At 34.6% G+C, this 25,617-nt stretch overlaps 2 long non-coding RNA genes across 7 annotated transcripts in view; one reads left to right on the forward strand and one right to left on the reverse strand.

Moving 5' to 3' along the window:
- Positions 1–25,617, forward strand: part of LOC140617250 (uncharacterized) — a 132,093-nt gene that overhangs the window by 8,373 nt on the left and 98,103 nt on the right. The window lies entirely within an intron of this gene.
- LOC140617249 (uncharacterized) overlaps positions 16,716–25,617 on the reverse strand; it is a 326,911-nt gene continuing 318,009 nt past the window's right edge. For 3 of the 6 annotated variants that reach the window (XR_012017472.1, XR_012017476.1, XR_012017470.1), the window contains 3 exons: positions 24,696–24,800; positions 20,146–20,243; positions 16,920–17,204 (listed from right to left, as the gene is read on the reverse strand). This is a non-coding gene — a long non-coding RNA (uncharacterized lncRNA). Of the gene's footprint in view, positions 17,205–20,145; positions 20,244–24,695; positions 24,801–25,617 lie in introns of all 6 variants that reach the window. The other 3 variants (XR_012017475.1, XR_012017474.1, XR_012017471.1) reach the window with 3 other exon arrangements.

Below are 25,617 nucleotides of genomic sequence, written 5' to 3' on the forward strand. Positions count from 1 at the left end.
TTTATGTCATCTAAAAATTTTCTAAATTTCCTAGTGTCCAGGAGACTACTACAGTCATTCATGATCATAAATAATAATGCATCTGTGAATCTGTTTGATCAGTTAATAATGGTAACAAAGTTATTAACTGTTGCTGTAGTTTTTCTTACTACATTAATTTGTGAAGGATTTGTCTATGTGTAACATACAAATGAAAAGGGATTATCAATAAAAACATTATTTTTCACTATCCTTGTCTCTAAGTAGAATTGTAAAGCATGGTTCCATTAGCCATAATGTTCATTAAAGTTCAAAAAGCAATTCTCCTTAACCAAGTGCATTGCATTTTCAGATTCTTTGCAAAGCGGAGTCCGGAAATCTTAAAGTTAGGTTAGTAAAAAGTATGTATATTTGTATTACTATGCTATTTATATCCAAGAAGTTCATTTCAGGAAATAGTCTAGATACTCACTGGTATGTTTGAACCATAGGTCTGTTTCATGTCTTGTCCCTGCTGAGTTGATGTTCCTGCATGAAACTGACGGAGCTTAAACTCTTATATTTATTTTTCTGTCCCTGGGTGCTGTCTGAGGCTTCTTAAGATATTGTTACAAGGATCTTCTATGTGGACTGCCTAGAGGTGTCTCTTATTTCTGTGGTATTAAAAGGCAAAGTGATTTGGCTTGGTGTATAGCAGAAATTCAAATGTGTAGGCTCTGACATTCCTCTTTTTTCTCCTCGTACATGTCCTCACACCTCTCCCCACCACCCCACCTCCTACCTATACCTTCTTTGTTCTCTGAGGATCACTGATGAATCCAAGGATCTAAGGACATTTCATTTTCTACTGGGCTCAAAGCTTAGGCTGAGGAGAAATACTTCAGAGAGGAAAACAGAGCTGTGTCCCACATATCCCAAACCTTTTCTAGACACCTAATTTCTTCAGACTACTACTCTGTTGTTAGCAATCTAATTTGTCATTTTTCCTAGGTGTTTACAAATTTAAAACTTGAATTTGAATTTTCAGTGCAAAGAAGGCATATTTAATGAACTTTCAGTTCTAGAATTTGAGATTCAGTCACAAAAAAGTTGGGAAAGGAGGGTAGGGCGGGATTGATGTATTTGGGGCCAGCAGGAGGGGAAATTTGCATCATCTTCCCAAAATCATGCAACATCGTAAATAGCCAATTTTTTGGACCCGGGTAGGGAAATATTTTGCTATTGGACCCTCCAAACTGTATGTCCATTTACTCAAGGGCATATACCTTGTATATGGCAAGGGTTTTGATCAAAGAAGGGGTATTGTAAGGAGAAGCCCTGCTCAACACAGAAAACATGAGCCCTGCTCACTCTTTCTTGAGAGAAATTAAGTGTTTTTGCTAGCCTTGTTGTGGTGAATTCCATTCAATGTTTTTATCTCCAAAATAAGTTTAAAATTTGGTCAGGTTGTTCTAGGCCCATTCTCTTGCCACCTTCCTTTTCATTTCTCAGTATGTTCCTGTAACAGTTTATTTGTATGTTCTGGTGACTTTAAACCTCAGGAAATAGTTTGAGCATGGAACAAAGTAGAGGTCTTTTAGTGGTACAGACTGTAAATATTTCCAATAAGAAAAATGAGATGCTTTCATGTTTTGAATTCAAGTTTGATGTAAACTGTGTAACAAAATAGAATAACTTGTACATATAACACCCTTGCTTATACAATTGTGAGCTCTAAAGTTTTTTTGTATACAGACACACAGATCTTAGCTGAACACAGCGTTTATGTTGGCTTTTTTCTAGAATAGGATTCCCTTCCATCTGTATATCCTGAGGGCCTGAATCTGACTCTCAAACTCTGAAGAGAGAAATATGGAAAGAGAAGGAAGTTAGCTCTCCTGGAATCATGACCTCAACTACTTGTTTTTGATTCTTACTTAACATCTGCTCACCAAAGATTTAAACCTACTACAGTCCTTTGAAGCAGCAATGAGGATTGCTAGCTGAATATGGAAAATCTAAAATGCTGGTTCCTAACTCTGTCAACTCTTTCCCTTGAATTCCAGTTAAAATGTCCATGGATATATACATTAAAGACCAAAACTGGCATCAATCCAAAGAAGCATGGAAAAACAATGTGTCAAAAATCCAAGTGAAATTGACAGTAATTGTGTCCTTTTTGTAGTCATGGATATACCCAACCTTCATGATCCTGAATAGGAAAGATAGCCCCAGAAGGCAGCATTACTCTTTGACATATCCACTGACTCAAGTCCCACAGACTTTACTGGGTCATTTTATGGATTTTTATCTTTATCAAAAATGTTGTGAATCTATTGAAGGGTTTTAAGCAAGAGATGTTTACACTTTTAAATAATCACAAGGGCTGCGTTGGAGAGACTGGCTTGTAAAACAACAAGAATGTGTTCAAGACCAGTAGTAGATGGGAGAGGGCAATAGTATGGGGGATTGAGACAAATGGAAAGCTTTAGGAGATAATCTAGGGGGGTAAAATTGGGAACCCATGTAGATTGACTAACTGTAAGTGATGGCAAAAAAGGGAAATTAAAAGAAGAAAATAATAAATATATGCTTATCTAAAAGCTATAATAAAATTATTTAATCCAACATCTCCTCCTATTTAAAAACAACAAAATAGATAAAATTAATCAAGCTAGGAAGGGACGGAATCTTCTTCTTAGTGATAGTATTCTTAAAACAATAGCCCAACCTCATAAGTTAATAAAACATAGTATGATGCAGTATAGTTTCAATTTTCAAATCCCTATTTCAGAATTTAATATTTCTGACATCAGGTGTGTCCTGAAAGTACCAGAAGACTTCAACTAACTGGCCATCAATCAGAAGACTGTCATGTGCTATCTTAACTGTATAGAACAAATCTTTCAGGAGAATTTCTCAGTCTTTCTTCCTTATTTTTTTCTAGTTTGGAGATAAAATCCCCCATCTGAAGTAATGCTCCTCTAATAGACTCCCAGGACTATCTTCTTCTCATCATATTTTAGTTCTTCTGTCTAATGAGGTCATGTAGACATAGATTTAAGTTCTACATTTCCTTTTTATTAACATCACGTTGATTCGATAATTTAACCTATCAGAAGTTTAGTTTCATTGTCTTAAAATGGAAATGGGTGAATGTTTATATTCTGGAGTTGTTTTGATGTTTAGAAGGGATGCATCTTTAAAACATCTTACATTATAACTGATAAACAATGGCTGTTCAATAATGGTAGTTATAATTTCACCAGGATGCCTCTCTATCATGATATGCTACAAAGGAGAGAATGATGTTAAGTCCTATGAAAACCAACTTAATATGTACCAAGCTCTACTCATCATATCACCATTTAGACATTTTTTTCCATGACCACTTCATTTCCTGATTGCTTTATTCCCATCTGCCATGTAGACTTTCCATCATTCTTCAATTTCCCCCAACCCACTAGAATTCCAGTATCTGCTCTGTTGCTAAGTCTTACTGCCACTAACTACAAAGTATTGCTTGTGTTTATCTCTGCATTTCCACTTTCATTTATTTTTATTCAAGTTATCAACTCTTAAACCATCATCAACTTAAATCATTGCAGTAGCCACTTAATGAGTTACCCACTTTTACTCTCTCTCTATCCCCTGCCAGCATCTATCCTTCTACCTGTAGCCAGGTTGCTATATACTATATCAAAAATTTTAGAAGTTTTCCAATAAATAGTCAAATCCACCCCTTAAGCTATTCCATGTCCTGTTTATATCCAACTCTTATGATTTTATTTCCCGCTATTCTCCTACAAAAACTTCATACCTCAATGTTAGACTATCAGCTTATTCAAAAACACTCTGAATTTTCTTCTGAGTCTTAGCTCATATTTTCCTTCTGCCCAGACATCTTTTCTCATGATTGAAATATTATTTCTTTCTGAAGTTTGAGCTAAAGTATCTGTTCTTTTATGATGCTTTTTTCTGTAATTCAGTCCATTTCTGTAATTCAGACCAACTGAATAAAAAGTCTATTTTCCTTGGAAATTTCATAGCACTTTAAGTCTCAGAGGTACCTCTTAGCCTATAGGGTTTTGCATGAGGACTTTACATTTCATATATTATCTCTGTGACTAAGGGTTATCATAAAACTTGTAAATGCCCTGGGAAGCTAATCATTTTGTGCTTGCTCAAAAAGATACTCTTAAGGTAAGTTTTCACCATTTATTTGGAGAACAGCATAAGTGTTACATGGAGAATGGAAAGAAGTAAACCATCATCATTGAAACTGTGCTCTATAAAAATTTAGCCATGGATCCCTTAAATCATATCTTACTCCATAAACAAAGCCAATACACTTATCAAAAAAATCACTTGAATAGGAATCTCTTATTTAAGTATGCTCCTTGAGAGTGTTCCTCATCCTATACCCAAACTTCCTAATCAAGAATCCCTGCTGCCATCTATACTTCTCTCTATAAGGTTTCTGGTATACATATTTTCTTTATCTTATTACATGTATGATTATCCCATGGCATTTTATTTTTTTATATTTATTTTTTAAAGATTTTATTTATTTATTCATGACAGACACACACACAGAGAGGCAGAGACACAGGCAGAGGGAGAAGCAGGCTCCATGCAGGGAATCCTGACATGGGATTCGATCCCAGGTGTCTAGGACCATACCCTAGGCTGAAGGCAGCGCTAAAACACTGAGCCACCCAGGCTGCCCTCCCATGACATTTTAGTACCCTGTGTAGACTTGTGTCCTAAGCAGATGCCTGACTATCTTATTTATACTATATTTTGATCTCTAGGGAACTTTGAGTTGCTGAAAAAATAATTGCAAAAAAGATCCCCAACTCTTTGAGGCAAAAGAAATTATGTCATAAGTAATTGCATGTTTTTAGTTTATACTGACTCAGTATCTATTTGGGAGAAAATATGAGTTCAGTGAACATTGCAATAAGATATCTGAAAATAAAGAATGATGGAAGGGAAAACCAACTTAACCCCAAATACCAAATTATTGCCTCTCTTAATAAGGCGTAGCCCAACCTCGACACATCTTCCTTTTCTCAGTGATGGCTACCATTTTAGTTTTATTTTATTGCATATCTAAGTTTCTGGACATGAACTACTAAGAATACCAATGTTACATATAAATGACAAGCTCTTCTGAAGGATTTTTAACATGCACACGTACAAATTTTTTTAAATTGGTATACTGCAGTATTTGTAGTGCAAGCATGAAAACAGTTTAAATTAATGACTCTCTCATCTCCCATCTTGATAGCCCCCTTTTCAAAGCACTAGTATTACCCACTTAGAAAGTGGATTGATGCCAATGCTCAGAGCACTACTTCTTCCTTCAGCACACCAGATGGTACTAAAAATTCAAAATATTTCCTACAACAACTGTATCTTTGACAACAAAATTAATACCAGCTGAAATACCACTGCTACGTGAAGGGCATAATGATCAGGCTCTTCAGTCTAATGTAACTAGCCATATTCCAGGGGATAGAAAGAAACAAACAACAAAAAAAAACCCACCAAAACTTGATCTGATCAACTCTAGCAAGAGTTGCTAGCTGTCGATCAGGTGGTCTGTCATCTCAAAAACCAGAAGTGTAACTCCCGGTACATTTATCATGGAACAGCTGCTCCTCTCAGAATGTGAATTACACCTTCCCCTGGAGCAACAATTAATCCATTAACACATTTTCACCACTAAGCTTTCCCAAAGAGCATCATGTTTTTTAAGCTCTGTCTTTATTTGTTTGAGGAAATAAATCTTTTAAGAAGGATTTGACTAGAAATTAATCTTGAAAATTCCTTAGGTTATATAGTATCATCTTTTTTTATTGTAAGACTTAACAGATCTTATGAAGAAGTGAGGTTTTAAAGCCTGGTATAAAATAGAGTTTGAAATATATAATTTGTATCCAGCAGTTTGATGAAACTATATATCTGATTTGTGCATATCTACAAAAATATTAAAAAGGTTAAGAGTTTGAAAGTCAGAATCAGAAGGTAGGGATGATGAGTATTAGTGTAAGTGTAAGGGTAATTAATTTGTAAACACCTTTGATGGAGATGCAATAATATTAACAACAATACTTTCCTTCACTTAGGTAAGTAAAATAATGCACAAGGTAGGGGTTCTATATGGCTGTAAGAAAATACAGAATGCAAAATTATAAGTGTTAAAAGTAATAAGTGACTACTATTAACTTTTCAAGGGAAGTTTTGCTTCAACATAAGACTAATTGTTAGGTTAGTTAGCAATCTGCCCTTATGAGTTTAAAATATGCTTGTCTCACCTGAAGTCAAGCATATCATTGTGGTTGAACAGATTATTTTTAAACTGACTCCTATCCAATAGACTCTAAATACAAGAAATTTGCTGAGGGACTTACATAAAGTATAGTTTAAGTGTCTTCATTTGCACTTTTGTCATCAGGAGTCAGATAAATCAGATATCCTCAGATATATTTTGAATGATAATTAAGAAATAATAAAATATCCTTGATAAGGGAGTGAAGACAGTCAATTGTAAGCTTGATATCAAGGTCTCTCAGCAGTGTTGATTTGGTGGCTGGATGAGTTTTTGTTGTTGGGAGAGAATAACAACCCTGTGCATTTTGGGGTATTTAGCAGTGTCTCTGGTTTCTTCCCACTAGATGCTATTAGCATCCTCCAATTGTGACAACCAAAAATAGCTCCAGGCTTTATAAATATCTCCTAGTGTACAAAATCTTCCTAAATTAAAAAACAGCTTTAGACCAATAGATTTCAGTCCTTCAGTGTGGATTTTACTTAAGTGGATTAAATAATAAAAATACCACCAAACTAGAGACTCCTTGAGGGTGTGGACTATCTTTTTTTTTTTTTTTTTTATCATGACTTTCATACTACAGCTCTTGTCTAAAAGAGGCAATTAACGAAGGAGGCAAATTACAAATCAAGCTGAAAGAGAACTACAAAGAATGCTAATTTGTATCAGTAAATATCTGGAACGTATTTGTAAAAATGAATTAAAAGAACGCTAGACAAATGAGAGCGAAGCATTGTTTAGTTCAGGGTGAGTTTGCACATTGTGAGCACTTATCAGAAATTCCATGTGCTATTTAAACATGTAAAAGTAGTTCTAATTTACTTAGCTGGTTGACTAAAACCTGGATTCAAAACCATTACAAGATGAAGATGACAAGAGGATGCACCAAGAAATGGTCTCCCCCTCTAGACAAAAATCTCACTGGCAAAATCTGTCTGGTGTAATTATTTTGGAATTTTGCAGTCCAAAATAATTACAGGAAGGGTTTGCATAATAATTGCATTAATAATAATTTGGAAGGGTTGCAACTTCTAATGGAAGGCTTGGATGGTAGGTTGTAGTTAATTTTGGTCAATTTTAGCTCTTAGCACAGTAGCAGCTACCCATCAGCCACATGGTAGGCAATTGTGCGCACATGTCACAGAGTAGCAAATTCATAGCATCTGAGATCCAAGAAAGGTAAGAAGGACCCTATCCTCCAAAGAGCAGGGATCTGTGCTCTGACTGCTGTTTGCATCAGGTCACGGAAGTGCAGACAATGAGGCATCCATTGTTATTGTACCCCTCCCCCCAACCAACGTTGTAAGTCCTTTCCCTCCTCCCTCTCCCACTGAAGGGACTTCCAGGGAATTTAACAGCCAGCACTTTTTCCCCTTCCTTTTTTCTCTCTTTCCCTTTCAAGAGCCAGACACTGAAGATTAGAACATTCAAAAACTGCATATATAAGGAAAATTTGAAAGTGACCATATGTACTCAGGAGAAGGCTCAGAAAAGACTTTAAAAGACCTTACATTTATACCTCAGGCTGATCCTCGGCATGGAGATGCCATACAGCAACAATAAAAAACAAAAACAATAACCAGCAAACCCTAGGGGAAGGGGAGAGTCTGGTTTCTAGGGTTAACATGATATTACATTCAAATGTCCACTGGTCAACAAAGAAATCTCAAGTCATACAAAAAACAGGAAACGTTCATTCATTCAGAAGAAAAATCAACAGAAACTGTCCCTGAAGAAGACCCAATGGCAGATATACTAGAAAAAGACTATTAAACATTTTTTAAAAAGACATTCAAAGAACTAAAGAAAGATAAAGAAAATCAAAATAATGTGTGAACAAATAGAAGTATCAAAGAGCCAGAAAACCTAAACAATTTTGAAAAGCCGAAAAGTACAATGACTGAAATAAATTCACTAGAGCAACTCAAAGACAGACTTGAGCAGGCAAAAGAATCCATCACCTTGAAAAAAAGAAAATGGAAATTATCAAGGCTGAGAGCCAAAAAGAGACTGAGAAAAGCTAACAGAGCCTAAGGGATCTGAGAGATACCATCAATTAGTCCAACATATGCATGTTGGGAGTCCCAGAAGAGGAAGGGAGAGAGAAGGACAGAGAGCATATTTGATCAAAATAAAATACTGTATGAAAGCTCCCCAAATTTGATGAAAGGCATGAATATATACATCCAAGAAGTTCAATGAACTCCAAATAAGATGGGCTAAGAGACCCACACCACGACATAAAATCACATTTTCAAAAGCCAAATACAAAGAACCTTAAAAGCAGCAGGAGAGGTGAATCATCACATAAAAACTAGCTTCAATAATATCAACAGATTCCTCATCAGAAACTTTGGAGAATAGCGGGCAGTGGGACGATATATTCAAAATGCTAAAAACAAAACAAAACAAAAAACAAAACAAACAAAACAAAACAAAACAAAAAAAAACCCAAGACAGACAAACAAACAAACAAAAAAACCCCAGGCTGTCAGCCAGGAATCCTATATCTAGTAAAACTCTCCTTCAAAAGTGAAAGTGAAATTGAGACATTCCCAGATAAACCAAAGCTGAGAGAGTTCAAGACCCGTAGACCTGCCCTGCAAAAAATACAGGAGTCCTGCAAAGTTAAATGAAAGGACATGAGACGATGACTCAAAGCTGTATGGAGATGGACATGGAGCTATAGAGAAACAGGCTTCTTATGAATGTTATTGAGGTTAAGCTGGTATAAATTCAAGTTAGAGTGTTCTACCTTTAGGATGTTCAATGAAGTCTCCATGGCAACCACAAAGAAAAGAGCTATAGAATATACACAAAGGGCAATGAGAAAGGAACTTAAATATTTACTACCAAAAAAATCAACTAAACACAAAAAACAATCTGAGAAATGAAGGGCAAAACTATAAAACATATAAAAAACACAATGACAGGGATCTCTGGGTGGCGCAGCGGTTTAGCATCTGCCTTTGGCCCAGGGCGCGATCCTGAAGACCCGGGATCGAATCCCACATTGGGCTCCTGGTGCATGGAGCCTGCTTCTCCCTCTGCCTGTGTCTCTGCCTCTCTCTCTGTGTGTGTGACTATCATAAAACAAACAAACAAACAAACAAACAAAAAAACAATGACGGGAGTAAATCTTTCCATATTCATAATTAGCTTAAATGTAAATGGATTAATCTCTCCAATCAAAACATGGAGATTGGCAGAATGGATAAAAACACATGATCCAACTATATGCTGTCAATAAGAGCTTCACTAGAGAGCCAAGCAGGATGTAGGTACCGGTAGCTCACAGTATTAGCCCTTTAAGCAGTGCTCACAGGCTGTTTAAAAAAAAAAAATGGCTTGGCAGATTCGACCTGTGGGCTCTAGTTTGCCAATCCCTAATCTATATGGTTAGGGCATGTAAAGATGTCCCCTTTAAAGTTAGGAGGTTGCTACTCTGAAAGACAAATCAGTGAGTTTCTTTGCATTTTGGAAGTGAGGTGTATTGCACTGAAGTATAAATATAAGCTTTTTACCTTTGGCCTAAAAGGCCAGTTTTGATTGGACCCGTGGAAAAAGTGCTCCAGTGGAGGGCCCTCGGATTTCAGAACCCAGCCTTAAATTCTGTGGCAACTGTTTAGCTTTGAACAGTGTTAATCTAGTACACATTTAACACCTAAGTGACCATTCAACCTAAGGTTCCTAACATGAACCCAGTGCTCTATAATCTGCATAGACATACAGTCAGACATTCTAAGCAGTATTTCATCAACAAGTACAAGTGAAAAAAAATAGGACTAGATCTGGAATGGTCCTGTAGAAAAAAAATAAATTGCATAAACCAAGTGCTTACTTTTTGCCTTCCTATATCTGCTGCTTTGTGAGTCCTTATTCAACACCACTTATGGTTTCATGGAGGAATTCTCCAAGATGAGAAGAAATAATTTATTTTATAAATACAGCTTTATGTTCTGACACCAGCTGGAAATGGCCTGTGGATGCATTAGAGCCCATTAAGTATGATAATGAAGAAGGGATATTTGGCTAGTGTAAGAATAAGTAAAATATTTTTTCTTTCTTTTTTTAAAAAGCTTTTATTTAAATTCCAGTTAGCATACAGCATAATATTAGTTTCAGGTGTACAATTTAGTGATTCAACACTTCCGTACATCATCCAATGCTCATTATAAGTGTACTCCTTAATCCCTATCACCTATTTCACCCATCCCTCCACCCGCCCTCCCTCTGGTAACCATCATCATTTTTATTTTTCGGTGGAAGTAGAGATGATAGCTAAATCAAGCATACATACAAATCTTAAGTTTGTGACTCATGAATTTTTAGGAAGAATATGGAGATTAAAATTCCTAGAATAATCCTAGAATGTGTGAGTGCCCACCAAAAAGCCCACACTTGTTGACAAGTTCTGTAGATGCTGTTAAGCCTCATTTCTCAGTCATTGCCAATGGTTCATGGCAGAGTAGCAGAAGTTCCGAGTGGAATAACTTCATGTATTGCAATCTAGGCTAAGTAAAAGTCCTTTCCTTCTCTCGATCTGGACATAATCAAAAGTGATAGCCTTTCTGATCAGAGATAAAGTATTATAACTCTGTGTAACAGACATTGCCTTCAAATGCAAAAAAACTCCTCTGTTATTGCCTCAGAGTAGATGAGGGCCTTGATGGAAAGCATCATACTCTCAGGGATAAATGGCTTGCGTGGACTCAACAAAATGACTTGCTTTCACTACGATTGACTCAGCTACTGCCATCCCTGATTTCTCACTTTATAAGCAGTAGCAACCTACCAAGAGATTCCATAGTCTTAGAGCAACTAGTTAGTTACCCGATGGCTGGTTGATTATAATGGACTGCTTTCCTTATGGGTGGAAGCACTTATTTGAATTTCTTCTCCTTGGAAGATACTTATTCTAAATGTGAGTTTGCTTCCAGCACCATTATCAGTGGACTTACTAATGCTTTATCTGCCATTATCATATTTCATACCACATGTATTATCCTCATTTTACAATTAAAGATTCAAAGCCTAGAGCTGAGCCCTTAAATTTGCTGTTCTTATGAAGACTCCATTTCCTATAAGCAGCTGGCCTTATGAAATGGCTGAGTGCTTTGTAAAAGACTCCTATATTCCACCATCTGGGAACAATGCTTTGTGAGGTTGAGATGCTGTCCTGCAGGCAAGGGTATGTTCTGAACCAGTGACCAATATAATTATAATGTTTCTTCTGTAGACATGATATAGGAGTCAGAGAATAAAAAGGTGGACATGGTAAATCTCTCATACCAATAACTCACTCACAAAATGTCTGTTATTTTCTATTCCCAAGATTTTTGGCTCTGTTTTATTTTTTTAACCAAATGACACACAATGTCTCTATTGACTTGGAAAATAAAACTGCTAGCTATCATTTGGGGGTTTTTCACACCATCGGCTGAATAGGCAAAAACAGATTTAAGATGTTGGTTAGGTAATTGATCTTTACTGTCAGAGAGAGATGGGGTAGCTACTAGTCAGTGAGGATGAAGAGGACAATGGGTGGAACTCAGGTAATCTCTGGGGATACTTGCTTTTATTGCCACATCTGATACAAAATGTTGAAGAATACTACAATAGGATTACTATTAGATTAGATCCCAACCAATTGAAGTGTACATCAGAGTTAAAGGAACTTGGATTATAAAGTAGAAAAAGAACTTAAATATGCAGCTAAGACTTGACAAACCGTAGAAATAAGTTATAGTCACTTCTTATATGCTTATATATGTGTATGTTTATACACATACACATGCAGTATCCATGTGCTTGTGTGTGCACTTCAGTTTATACACGTGTGTGTGTGTGCATACATATACCTTCATATTTTTTTTCCTGTGTTGTCATTGTATATAGCATACATATTGGGATAGTTATTAACTTTATAATTTTGTCCATAGCTGGTATAATATTTAATCAGTATCTTGATGGAACTAGAGGAGGAACAGACCTCACTCTCAAATTCTGAACATGGAATTGAGCTCCTCCTAATGAGGAATTGAGGTGCTTCGTTTGTTGAGAGGGTAAGAGTGCTTGGATTTATATGAACAATGTTGCATTTTGTTACAGAGGAGTCATTCTTAAGGTTTCAAGTAGGAAAAAACCAATGATCTTACTATTGTGCCAAGATGAACTGAGGTGGCTGGTTGTTGGTTTTAGGGGGAAAGAAGAGTTCATTGTCTCCTACCATAGAATCTAAAAAACAAAAACAAAACAAAACAAAACAAAAAAACAAAAAAATCCACCAAACTCCCTACTTACTTTCACAGGCCCCTGTGCAGAGATGACGGCCAGTTCCTTTGGGGACAGTGGTGTTGGAAGCAGTGTTCAGTTTCTAGGAGTTAAGTGACAGGAGTGTTCAGAGTTGCAGGGGTGATGTCCAGGGCTCAGCATTGTTTGTGCTAGTGAAGCAAGTTGAACCTCCAGTACTCAATGTTGCAAATTTATAATCCTGCTGGTGTGTGGTGGTGTGGCCTGATTTGCCTTGAGTTCAACCCATCCTGCCTCCCTTTGATTTGAAGGCTCCATTCTCTAGCCTTCCACATGATTCGGAGTATCTTTCAAAATCTCCCACAGAAATTGTTTTGCTGCTTTAACAGGCCTAAATCAATTTTTGATAGTTGTCTTAGGACCCTAATAAGCATAACAACTCTTTGTTCAAAAGATCTTTTCTTACATGCTATGTCCTAAAAATTAAATCACAAAAGAATGTATTTGGGTTATTTTCCAGTTTTCTAGTAGAGACACTTATTTTCTATGTACTGATGTACTTCACAGTAAAAAATTCTTCAGAAGGAGAAGGATTTATATAGTTCAACTTTTCTTTGTCACAAACAAGGCATGTAAATTTTGAAGTCAAATAATCTTAGTATATCTGATAAGATATAAATCCACTCACAGTAAAATTATTAAATTATATTTCACAAATAATGTATCAGTCATCTTTTTCTGGTTTCTGGAAGTCTTGGATTCCTCATTAAAAAAGAAACAAAAAATAAGAATAAATTAATTCTACGATTTAGCAATTAAAATGTGTTCATTGTTTCAGTAGGTGGTCTGAGAGTAAGCAAAACAAGCTACTCATTTCTGAAAATTCTTGGCAGTTTTTCTTTGACTACTGCTTAGAAATAAATAGTAGCTCTTCTTGTCATCTGCTTTAATGCTCTTGTTTCCAGGGTCACTTTGTTGTTTTCACTGAGGCCTGAACTAGTTTGCTGTCATTACAGGGGAGGAAGTAGTCAACATAAACCTATCGTTGATATTAATGAGTATCAACTTTGTGAGGACCTCAAAACTGATAGCATACCGATTTTGAGATCTGGGCTATTGTCATCATTCCAGACCTAATTGCTTGGCTTAAATCATTTTCCATGAACATATAGGACCCCCACTCTCAGATTTTATGGGTTTGCACCAGTGACATAAGAACAGATTGAGCACTTTTCAGCTGGAGGATAAAGTGCCCATGAGAATAACACTTGCACACCTGCTCTCCATCCATCTAGACGACGGGCACTCTTTATAGGCTCTTTGGGGATTCAAGACAGAGTCCCAAAGGCTAAGGCAGAGATGAAGACATTGTTGTTTTTCATAGTGAGTGGTATTTGATAGTGGAGTTTCAAGGGAAAGATGAAACACACATATCCCCTCTTAAAACAGCTCAACAATGAAGGAATGCTATCTATATACTAATTATTTTTAGCCTTACTCATTTAATAGATTATGCCTCTCTCAACAAAAACAAAAAGCAAAGTTCTGTTGGTCCCTTAAGAATGTGACTCCCAAATGAGCAGATGGTGACGAGAACTCCATATGTGGCACCACTAGAAATAATTTGCTTTATTTCAACAAAAAGTAGAAGAACATTTACACTATTCATTTTCCCTTCAAATATTTTACTGTATTCTTTCCTGCTTTTAATCAGGTTGCAAATCAGTTGCCTTGACTACTTTAGGTAAGGGATTGCATAATATTTTGAACAATATGTCAGAGGACGGGTCCCCAAAATGTGGATGTCACTGTTTATTGGCTTATCTGTAACTGGCACATGGATGACTTAACTGTGAAATAAAACATTTGTGGGATTTTTGTTTTCTGTTCCTGAGGTATATTTATAATCAGATCGAGACTGAAAGTAGATATTTTATATACTTGATATTTTAATGGATCAGACTAATTTGATATTTTTAGGTCTGAGTTAATAACTGCTTTAAAAAACAACAGAGGTCAATCTACACCATCCATTCAGTTGGAATAAGGAGGCAACTATGTGTAACTTTCTCTGGGCCATTTTTAAGTTAAAGTCTGATGACAACCCTAGGAGTGAGGCTTATCAGCTCTGTCAGAAGCAGACTTATAAAAAAGGTTAAATAATTTATTCAAAGTTACAGAGCTGAGAAGTAGCAGAGTACATTCAATGTATTCAAACCTAGATACATTTGACTTCAACATATGCTATTTCTACTCTATCATTTTTATCAACTCTCTAAAATGTATTTTTGTTCCATATTTAATGGACTGAGTCATTGTTAAAAGAAGCAGTTAATTGTAAACATAAAGGATAAGAGAGGAAATTGTTGTGTTTTGAATGGCAAGGATATTCACATTGGTTTTGACCTATTGTTTCCTGTCTAATCATCACAAAAATCTTACAGATAACATTACTTTATTTTATAGATGAGGAATGAGATTCATAGTTACTTTCACATATTATATAGTTAATAAGTTAGAGACTAATAACTCAAACCTTATGTGTTTGAACTATAAAGACTGAGCTCTTTCCACTAATGGGATACTATTTTCATTGATTTTTCAAATGTAAGATAGAAGAAACATTTGCACAGGTACTGATACAGGACCAGTGTATAGAGAACTGAAGTAAATTGCTTGCAAATTTATCTTCATGATGTTAAGGTAAAATGTATAGATTTTAGGAAAGGACCCCAAAAAGCTCATACAGTATGTGGTAGGTTTTATCCACGTGTCTAGAATGGTTTAATTTCGATGCAATAAGTAGTATAAGAATGCTGAAGTTCTGCATTACAAGATCAAAGTGGAGAAATAAGAATAATCTAGTGCTGGGATCCCTGGGTGGCGCAGCGGTTTGGTGCCTGCCTTTGGCCCAGGGCGTGATCCTGGAGACCCAGGATCGAATCCCACGTCGGGCTCCTGGTGCATGGAGCCTGCTTCTCCCTCTGCCTATGTCTCTGCCTTTCTCTCTCTCTCTCTCTGTGACTATCATAAATAAAATAAAATAATTAAAAAAAAAAAGAATAATCTAGTGCTGTCACACAATTTGTAGTAGTAATGTGGACAATGTATAATTTCTCACTTAGTACTTAGATGTATATTGAGGTTCTTCTACATTCACATGTTACCCTAGTTAAACCTTACAACATCTAATGTGATCATAAATTTCAATACTGTTTATGGATATAACTGCAAGAGGCTGAGTTTGAATGTCCCATCTATTAAATCGCTAGCACTGTAATTAGAGTCTACTCATTGAAGCTCACTTGAAAATACAGGGATTGGTTCAAATTTTCATAATGGTAGTTTGGTATGTGTATCAAAATGTAAAAGATGAATACCATTTATATAAGAAATTTCTAAGAAGTTGCTCTAAGAAGTTAAGCATACAAGAACCAAACAAGAGGATATTAGGGTAAAAATTAACCCACAGGACATAATCCTACCAATTTTGAAAATAATCTACCCTTTAGGAAGGGCTGTTTGATAGAAAATACCATAATTGTTCTAGTTGGGTTGGAGGTAAGGTCACAATGAGAAAGCCATCTGTCAACAGTGGGAATCAACAGTAATATGGGAATGCGGGATAAAACTCAGAAGAATTGAAGAAGTGGCATGATGGAACTTTGAAATCTGAGTTTAAGAATGGCAAACCCATTTTTAACAACATGGACACATAAAATGTGGACTTGTCTGACTTGTTATGATACAGTTCCTTTCATCTCCTCAAATCTTCTATGCCTCCCACAAATGTAACTTGCTAGTAGGATATTTTGGAAGAATATTTAGGAAGATGAATTTGAACAGAAGAGAAAGAACACAAACAATGATGAAACGATCATTAAACCAAGTCAGTGGAAGCAGGAACTCAACCTACCACTAATGATGAAAGTAATACTCTATCTGAATATGTAGAAATCCTTGGAGAGGCACTGAACTCCCCATAATTTGTGGAATATAAATCGAATTAATTATGTCTAGATCTTAAGATGAAACTTGACACATGTTGAACTTTGAATTACAGATTATGCGCAAAGGTGATGATTATATACATTAAAACAACAACAACAAAAAATCACCAAAACTTCAAATTTCCATTCAGTAGGGAGTGGTAAAGACACTTATATTCAATTCCATGATATATGTTTATTGACATATTTAACAATTTTTTTTTATTTAACACATTTTTAAATAAAACGTTAATAAAATGTTAGAGTACTGGATTCATAGTCTGATCCCAAGTAAAAATAATTCTGCAAATTTAATTATACCTGAACATATGTATAAATATATAGACAAAAGGTGTTGCTCAAAATTTTAAGTGTTTATCTAGGGTGAGGAATATAACATAATCAATACAAGCTATTCTAATGTATATTTTTCTACATTTAAAATTTTAAACATTTTATAAACAGCATGCATTATATTTTAAAAATTCAGTATAATTATTTTCAAAAGTAAGAAATCTGAAAAAATTTACTTTTAATGGTTGCCAAGGGAATTGTATGTTTAATGAAATATAGAACCCTAGTACAGTTCATAATAGGTGCTCAGTAAATGTGAATTTGCTTTGCTCCTCTTCTCTGAATGATTTTACTCTCAGCTTCAGCTTTCTTTCCTATAAAATGGAAGAAATCAACAGTTATAACCTGGAAAGTTATCAGAAACTTCTGGGGGAAATTAAAGACCAAACCAAACAAAAAAATTTAGTTATAACAAAAACCACAAACAGTTTCCTGGAACTCTAATGCCCGGAGTTTCTGATTTGGGTAATTATTTATTTAGATGGGGAAAATGTTGACTCTGATGGTTCCTAAGATGTCACTCACCTCTAATATTCTAGAATGCATTTATTATATTGCCATCCTATTTGGCATGTCTGATTATTACTTCTACCTAGTTGAGCATTGGTGTTAGATTTTATCTGATGTGGAATGAAAAGGTATTTTAAAGTTTTGGGCAAGGGAATTGGTTGATACTACTTATGTTTTGTTCTAGTTTATTCTTTACTCAAATATTTCAAACATACAAGAATATGAAATTATATGATGAACATTTATGTATGCAGCAACATTTTGGTCAAATCTTGATCTATCAGAACTTAAAGAAATAAACCACTGTTGATGAAATAGAAGTTCCTGGGTACTCCTGTTTTCCTCTGTAAAAAGAAACAACTATTATTAAGTGAATGTTTATCATCATCATGTATAGTTCCATAATTTTACAACATGATTATGCACTAAAATTTATAGCAGTAGTTTTCATGCTTTAAAACTTTATATAAGTAGTACCATACTATAATGTTTTGTAACCCTTTCCTTTTTTCATAATTGCATTTTTGAAATTTATTTTACTGTGTATCTCAAGTTTGTTTGTTTGTTTATTTATGAGAGACACAGAGAAAGAGGCAGAGACCTAGGCAGAGGGAGAAGCAGGCTCCCTGCGAGGAGCCTGATGGACTTGATCCCAGGACCCCAGGATCATGACCTGAGCCAAAGGCAGACACTCAAACCCTGAGTCACCCAGGTGCCCCTCAAGTACATGCTTTTCTATTGCTTTATAAGAATCTACACTATATATTTTTAAAGGATGCCCTCCAAAAAGCATCCTTCTGCCTCACTCTAATAATCTACCAAATAAAAAATAAAACAAATTAATGAGTCATAGGGAAGATCAAAATATCATCCTTATTACTAATAAAAGCTGAGTTATAAGACAAAGCCTAATATGAGGCTCAAATGGTCCTGCTATTTTCTGTGTCCCACCTGAAGACAAATTTGAATCTGTAAAGCAGACAAATGGACTCAGTTGTTTGACCTGACCTGCTTGGGGAGAATAATGGAAAGAAAGAAAAAAAGACCAAACCCCCTGTGCTAGGACTTCAGATAAATTAGTCCAACTGAGGTGAGAAATGTTGACCCATGTTTATCATCAGTTACCCAGGTAACACAGCTCATTCCCATGGGGAAAAACATGAATAGGGTAAAATGCTATAGTTTTTATTAGTATCTTTTAATAGCACAAGTTCTTTTGATTACATCTAATTTTTTTCAATTTTATGGTTTGTGTTTTATGTGTCCTAAGAAATCTTTTTAACCCCAAAGTAACACATAATACCTTATGTTCTTCTTGAAGTTTTATATTATTAGATTTTACATCTAAAACTATAACCAAATTTTAGTGAATTTTTGTGTATAATGAAAGATATTTTTTCCCCATATGGGTATCCAGATGTTCCATCCCACAGTGGAAGATACTCCAATCAGAAGACATTTAGGAGAGAAGTGGCAACATGGATTGATCTTAAAAATTTAGGGCAGCCCGGGTAGCTCAGTGATTTAGCACCTCCTTCAGCCCAGGGTGTGATCCTGGAGACCTGGGATCGAGTCCCATGTTGGGCTCCCTGCATGGACCCTGCTTCTCCCTCTGCCTGTGTCTCTGCCTCTCTCTCTGCGTGTGTCTATCATAAATAAATAAAAAAATTAAAAAAAAAGAAAAAACAATCCAAATAATACCTTTAGTTTCTAGCATATGATAGAATAAGTTATCTGATTAAACTTCCCAACGGGAAAAATGCTGAATAAAAATATTTTAGAAATGTTTTTCTTTAAATGCATTGCTGATTAGCATGCAGAAAATTCTTCAGAAACCAAAAATAAAGCAAAAGCAAATATTCAGTAAGATAAGTAAATACCAAAGATTAATTTTGCTCTAAGCATTTCAGCTCAGCTCAAGGAATATTAAGTCAGCTCGTTAGCTGAAAAGGAAAAAGGACAAATGATAAGGATTAAGGCCCTTCCGGGATTAGGATTCTAACTGGAGACCTCATCATAAAAGCAGAGCCTAAAAGGACAAAATACTTAGTATCAGAAATAAACCAATTGTGCAGAAGATGAGGTGAGGAAAATCATTTTCAGATTTATATGCTGTAGAAAGGATAACAGACAGTCTCCTTGAGAATTCATGGCCAGAAGGCAGCCTTCTAATGAATTGATAACCTAAATTAATACTTTCTATGGGGTCTGTGAGAGGTGAGGATATAAATTCACTTTAGAATCCTTTTGGTTTAGTTGAAAGCCAATTTGCCAAAGCAAAGGTGAAATCTATTTGAGGAATGCTGTTTCTAAAGTTTAAGAAGTTCTAAAGAAAATGAATAGTTTATACTCAAAAATCATAAAACAGATGGAAATCATTAAGTGAAAGACAATGAAAAAGGCAAGGAATATCTGACTCTCAAATATAAAATATTGAAATCATGAGAAACAAATTTACCTAATCTGTTTGCAGAAATTAAAGAGAAGCAAGATAGAAAAAAAAAAAAGAGAAGCAAGATAGGATGACTCAAAAATGAAAACAAACAAACCAAAACCCCCCAAAATTCTAGGAATTTGAGAAGATATAATGGTAAAGTAAAATAACCAATGAAGAGCTAGTTATATTTGATATAGAAAATTGGAAATTATGCTTGAAGAAATTGTTCATAAAACCAAGTAGAAATGTTGATATAAAATTACAAGAACCTAAGAGTTGAAGATAATAAAATAACAAGGTTAACATACATTTTATTGAAGATCCAGAATGAGATAACAGGAAGCAGTAGTCATATCTGTACAGATAATGGTTGAAGATTTTCCAGAATTATTGAAAGTCATCAACACTGCAACACAGGAGCCCAGTGAAACTTAGGTAATAAAAGTAAATTTATTTCATAAAAAATCATAGTAAAACTGAAACAAAAAAGGCAAGGTCATAAAAGAATAGCAGTTATATTGATGACCAACTTCTTAATCACATCAATGAAAACCAACAGATTTTCATGAAAGCAATTATAAATGAGGAGTTCAAGCTAAAAAAAAAATCCCAAATAGTGTATTGGAATGCAAAAAAAAAAAAAAACAAACCTAAAGATATTGGTAAATATGTAGGTAAATCATAAAACAATAGTAATACTGCTTAATTTATGGAAAATGAAACGGGATAGAAAGAAAAGCTTTGGAAGATGGTGATACAAGCTAACAATTGGGATTCACTCATTCTTTGTTTTTTATAAAATCAACTTTATTTTTTGAGTATACTTGACACACAATGTTACATTAGTTTCAGGTGTATGACCTAGTGATCTGACACGTTTATGTATTATGGTATGTTCACCACAAGTGCAGCTGCCCTCTATCCTGTTACATCACTATTACAGGATCATTGACCATATCCCTTGAGTCGTGTCTTTTATTCCTGTGACTTATTCACTCCATAACCGGAGGCCCGTATCTCCCTATTTTCTTCACCCATTTTTCCCAGTCCCCTACTCCCTCTCATCTGGTAACCATCAATTTGTTCTCTGTATTTATAGGTCTAATTCAGCATTTTGTTTATTTATTCATGTGGGTTGTTTTTTTTTTTTTGTAAATTCTACTTATGAGTGGAATCATATGGTATTTGTCTTTCTCAATGTTATTTATTTCAATTAGCATTATACCTTAGGTCCATCCTTGTTGTCTCAAATGGCACAATCTCATCCTTTTTTATGGCTGCATAATATTGCAGTGTGTGTGTGTGACATTTTCTTTGTCTATTGATGGACACTTAAGTTGCTTCTATACCTTGGCTATTGTAAATAACACTGCAGTAAACATAGCACATGTCTTTCTGAATTCCTGTTTTCATTTTCTTTGATCTGGAATTATTGGCTTTACTGGAATTACTGGATCATATGGTATTTCTATTTTTAACTCTGTGAGGAATCTTTTTTTTTTTTTTCTGTGAGGAATCTTGATACTGCTTTCTATAGTGGCTGTACAAATTTATCTTCTACCCCAACAGAGCACAAGGGTTCCTTCTTCACATCCTCATAACTACTTGTCATTTCTTGTAATTTTTATTTTAACCCCTTTCTGTATAAGATGATATCTCATTGTGGTTTTGATTTGCACTTCCATAATGATTAATGGTATCAAGAGTTTTTTCATGTCTGTTGGCCATCTGGATGTCTTCTTTGGAAAAATGCCTATTTAGATCCCTTGTCTATTTTTAAATCAGATGGTTCTTGTTATTGATTTGAGTTGTATAGGTTCTTTACATACTTTGGATATTAATCCTTTATTGGATTTTTCATTTGCAAATATCTTCTATTCTGTAGGTTGTCTTTCTGTTTTGTTGATGGTTTCCTTTGCTATGCAAAAGCTTTTTATTTTGATGTAGTCCCAATAGTTTAATTTTCCTTTTGTTTCACTTGCCTGAGGAGACCTATCTAGAAAAATGTTGCTATGGCTGATGTTAGAGAACTTACTGTCTATGTCTCTTGTGGTTGTAGATCTCACATTTAGGTCTTTAATCCATTTTGAGTTTATTTTCGTGTATGGTCTTAGAAAGTAGTCCAGTTTTCCTGGCACCATTAATGGAAAAGTCTATCTTTTCCCCATTGTATATTCTTGCTTCCTTTGTCATAGATTAATTCACCATATAATTATTTCTGGAGTCTCCATTCTGTTCTCTTGATTTATGTGCCTATTTTTGTGCCAGTACCATACTGTTTTGATTTCTACAGCTTTGTAGTAGATCTTGAAATCTGAGATTGTGATATCTCTAGCTTTGTTCTTTTTCGGGATTGCTTTGGCTATTTGGGATCTTCTGTGGTTCCTAGAAGACTAAATAAATTTTAGTATTATTTGTTTTAGTTCTGTGAAAAATGCAGTTGGTATTTTAATAGATCTGTAGATTGCTTTGGGTAATATTGTCATTTTGACAATATTAATTTTTCTAATCCATGAGCATGGATTATCTTTCCATTTGTTAGTATCATCTTCAATTTCTTTCATCAGTGTTTTATAGTTTTTGGAGTATAGATCTTTCAACTCTTTGACTTAGTTTATTCTTAAATGTTTTATTCTTTTTGAATCAATTATATATAGCAGGGTTTTTAAATTTTTCTTTGTTACCTTTTTATTAGCATATAGAAATGCTACTGATTTCTGGGTATTTTGTATCTTACCACTTTACTGAATTTATCAATAGTTTTTTGGTGGAGTCTTTAGGATTTTCTATGTATAATATCATGTCATCTGCAAATGGTGACAGTTTCACTTTTTCTGTACCAATATTGCTGTCTCTTATTTCTTTTATTGCTATGGCTAGGACTTCCAGTAATATGTTGAATAAAAGTAGCAAGAGTGGATATCTTTGTCTTGTTCCTGACCTTAGAGGGAAAACTCTCAGTTTTTCACCATTGAGGATTATGTTAGATGCAAATTCTTTACATTTGGCCTTTATTATGTTGAGGTATATTCCCTCTAACTCCATTTTGTTGAGAGTTTTCATCATGAATGGATGTTGAATCTTGTCAAATGCTCTTTCTCATTGATTGAGATGATCATATGATTTTAATCCTTTGTTTTGTTGATGTTGTATATGAGGTTGATTTGTGAATATTGACCTATCCTTGCATCCCGGAAATAAATCCTACCTGATTTGTGATGAATCATCTTATTGTATTGTTGTATGTGGTCTGCTAATATCTTGTTGAAGATTTCTGCATCTATGTTCTTTGGGGATTTTGGCTTATAGTTTCCTTTTTTGTTCTATCTTTGTCTAGCTTCGGTATCAAGGTAATGATGTAGAATGTATTTGGAAGCTTTTCTTTCTCTTCCTTTTTTTTTTTTTTAATAGTTTGAGGAGAATAGTTATTAACTCTTCTGTAAATGTCTGATAAAATTCTCCTGTAAATCCCCCTGGACCTGGGCTTTATTTGTTGATAGTTTTGAAATTACTGATTCAGTTTCTTGTAATGAGTCTGTTCAGACTTTCTATTTCTTCCTGGTTCAGTTTTGAAAGATTGTACATTTCTAGGAATTTATCCATTTCTTCTAGGTTGTACAGTTTGTTGGCATCTATTTTTTTTTTTTTTAGTATTATCTTAAAGTCCTTTGTATTTCTGTGGTGTCAGTTTTTATTTCTCCTCTCTCATTTTTAATTTTATTTGGGGCCTTTCTTTCTCTCTATATATATCTTTTTTATGAATCTAAGGGTTTATCAATTTTATTTATTTATTTTTTTCAAACAACCAGCTCTTGGTTTCATTGATTTTTCTCTACTTTTTTTTTTCTCTATGTCATTTATTTCTGTCCTGATCATTATTATTTCCTTTCCTCTACTCACCTTGGACTTTGTTTGTTCTTCTTTTTCTAATTTCTTTAGATGTGAGGTTAGATTATTTTTTAAGTGTTTTTCCTGTTTCTTGAGGTAAGCCTGTATTGAAATATAGAACTATTTTGGCCGTGTCCCAAAGATTTTGGACCACTGTGTTTTCATTTTCATTTGTCTTCATGTATTTTTTAAATTTCCTCTTTGATTTTTTTGACTCAATGGTTGTTTAGTGTCATATTGTGTAGTCTCCACGTTTGCATTTTTTTCCAGTTTTTTTCTTGTAATTTATTTCTAGTTTCATACCATTGTGATCGAAAATGATATATGGTATGATTTCAGTCATAAATTTATTTACGACATTATTTAGATCTTTTTTTAGTGGCCTAATATGTGATCTGTTCTGAAGAATGTTCCATGTGTTCTTGAAAAAAATGTGTATTGTTTTGGGATAGAATGTTCTGTGTATATATTTCATATCCATCTGGTCCAATGTGTCATTCAAAGGCATTGGTTCCTTATTGATTTTCTCTCTGGATGATCCATACATTGATGTAAGTGGGGTGTTAAAGTACTCTACTATTGTATTACTCTCAATTTATTTCTTTATGTCCATTAATATTTGCTTTATTTAGTTAGTTGCTCCAGTGTGCTCAATATTTTCAAATATACGTGGAACTTATGAAAATTGTGTTTAGCTATTAAGATAGCATTACCAAATTTTAAAAGATTAATATCGCACAGAACTTATTTTCTAATCTTAGTATAATTAAGAAATCAATGACCACAGAAACCAAAATTAGGAAAATGCCATACATTTGGAAAGTTTTAAAACATATAAAGAACTCAAGGGAAGTTAAAATACATGATAAGTAAATGTAAATAAAAATTTTATGTACTAGAACCAAGTAAAAATATTGATAAAAAGTTTACTATTGGGGATCCCTGGGTAGCTCAGCGGTTTAGCACCTACCTTTGGCCCAGGGCGTGATCGTGGAGTCACAGGATCGAGTCCCGCGTCGGGTTCCGGCATGGAGCCTGCTTCTCCCTCCTCCTGTGTCTCTGCCTCTTTCTCTCTCTATCACAAATAATACATAAATAAATAAATATTTAAAAAAAGTTTACTACTTTAAACACTAGAACCACAAAAGAAGCAAGTGAAACAAGATTAATGTCTTTGTTTCCACTTAAATTTCAAAAACAGGCAAAACTGTACAATATATTTCATATATTAACAGGTTTGTCCAAGTCTGTAAAGACAAGTAAGAGACTTACTGATATAAACTGCAGAGTAGTGGATTCCTCTGTTGAGGGGAAAAGGGATGAATCTGAGAAGAGCTATGTAGGGATTTCTAATTCCTTATAATTCTCTATTTCTTAAACCAAATAGTGGATTCATGGATATTCATTATGTTATTATTCTTTAAACTATACACATGTTTACATATAATATGCAATAATTTATAACACATTTTAGAAATAGAATGCCAAAGCAAAATTTGAAATGAGAACACAAAGCAACTATTCTGTATACTAATTCTCCCTTCTTCCCTCCCCTGTTTTTCCCCTCTTCCCTCCACCTATACATACAAACACATGTCTAAGGAAACATCCCAAACACATCAGAGTATCTGTTTTCAGTGTAGCTGAAAAGAACATGAAATGAAATTAAACCATGAGCAGTGGAAGGACCACCAATGATATTATGTCATAAAGTGGGGAATATGTATCATTGAACCCTCAACCCTTGTGTTTCAGCAAAATATTAGAAAACAGAAAACTCAAAACAGAAATAAGAATGTAAGAAATTTCCTTTCAATGAGGCTTTGCTAGACCACCCTATTTAAATTACAGTTGAAATCAACTATCAACTACTGTCCTCTATTCACCTTGTT

This window comes from Canis lupus, chromosome 25, assembly GCF_048164855.1.
Source record: "Canis lupus baileyi chromosome 25, mCanLup2.hap1, whole genome shotgun sequence".
Classification (NCBI taxonomy): Eukaryota; Metazoa; Chordata; class Mammalia; order Carnivora; family Canidae; genus Canis; species Canis lupus.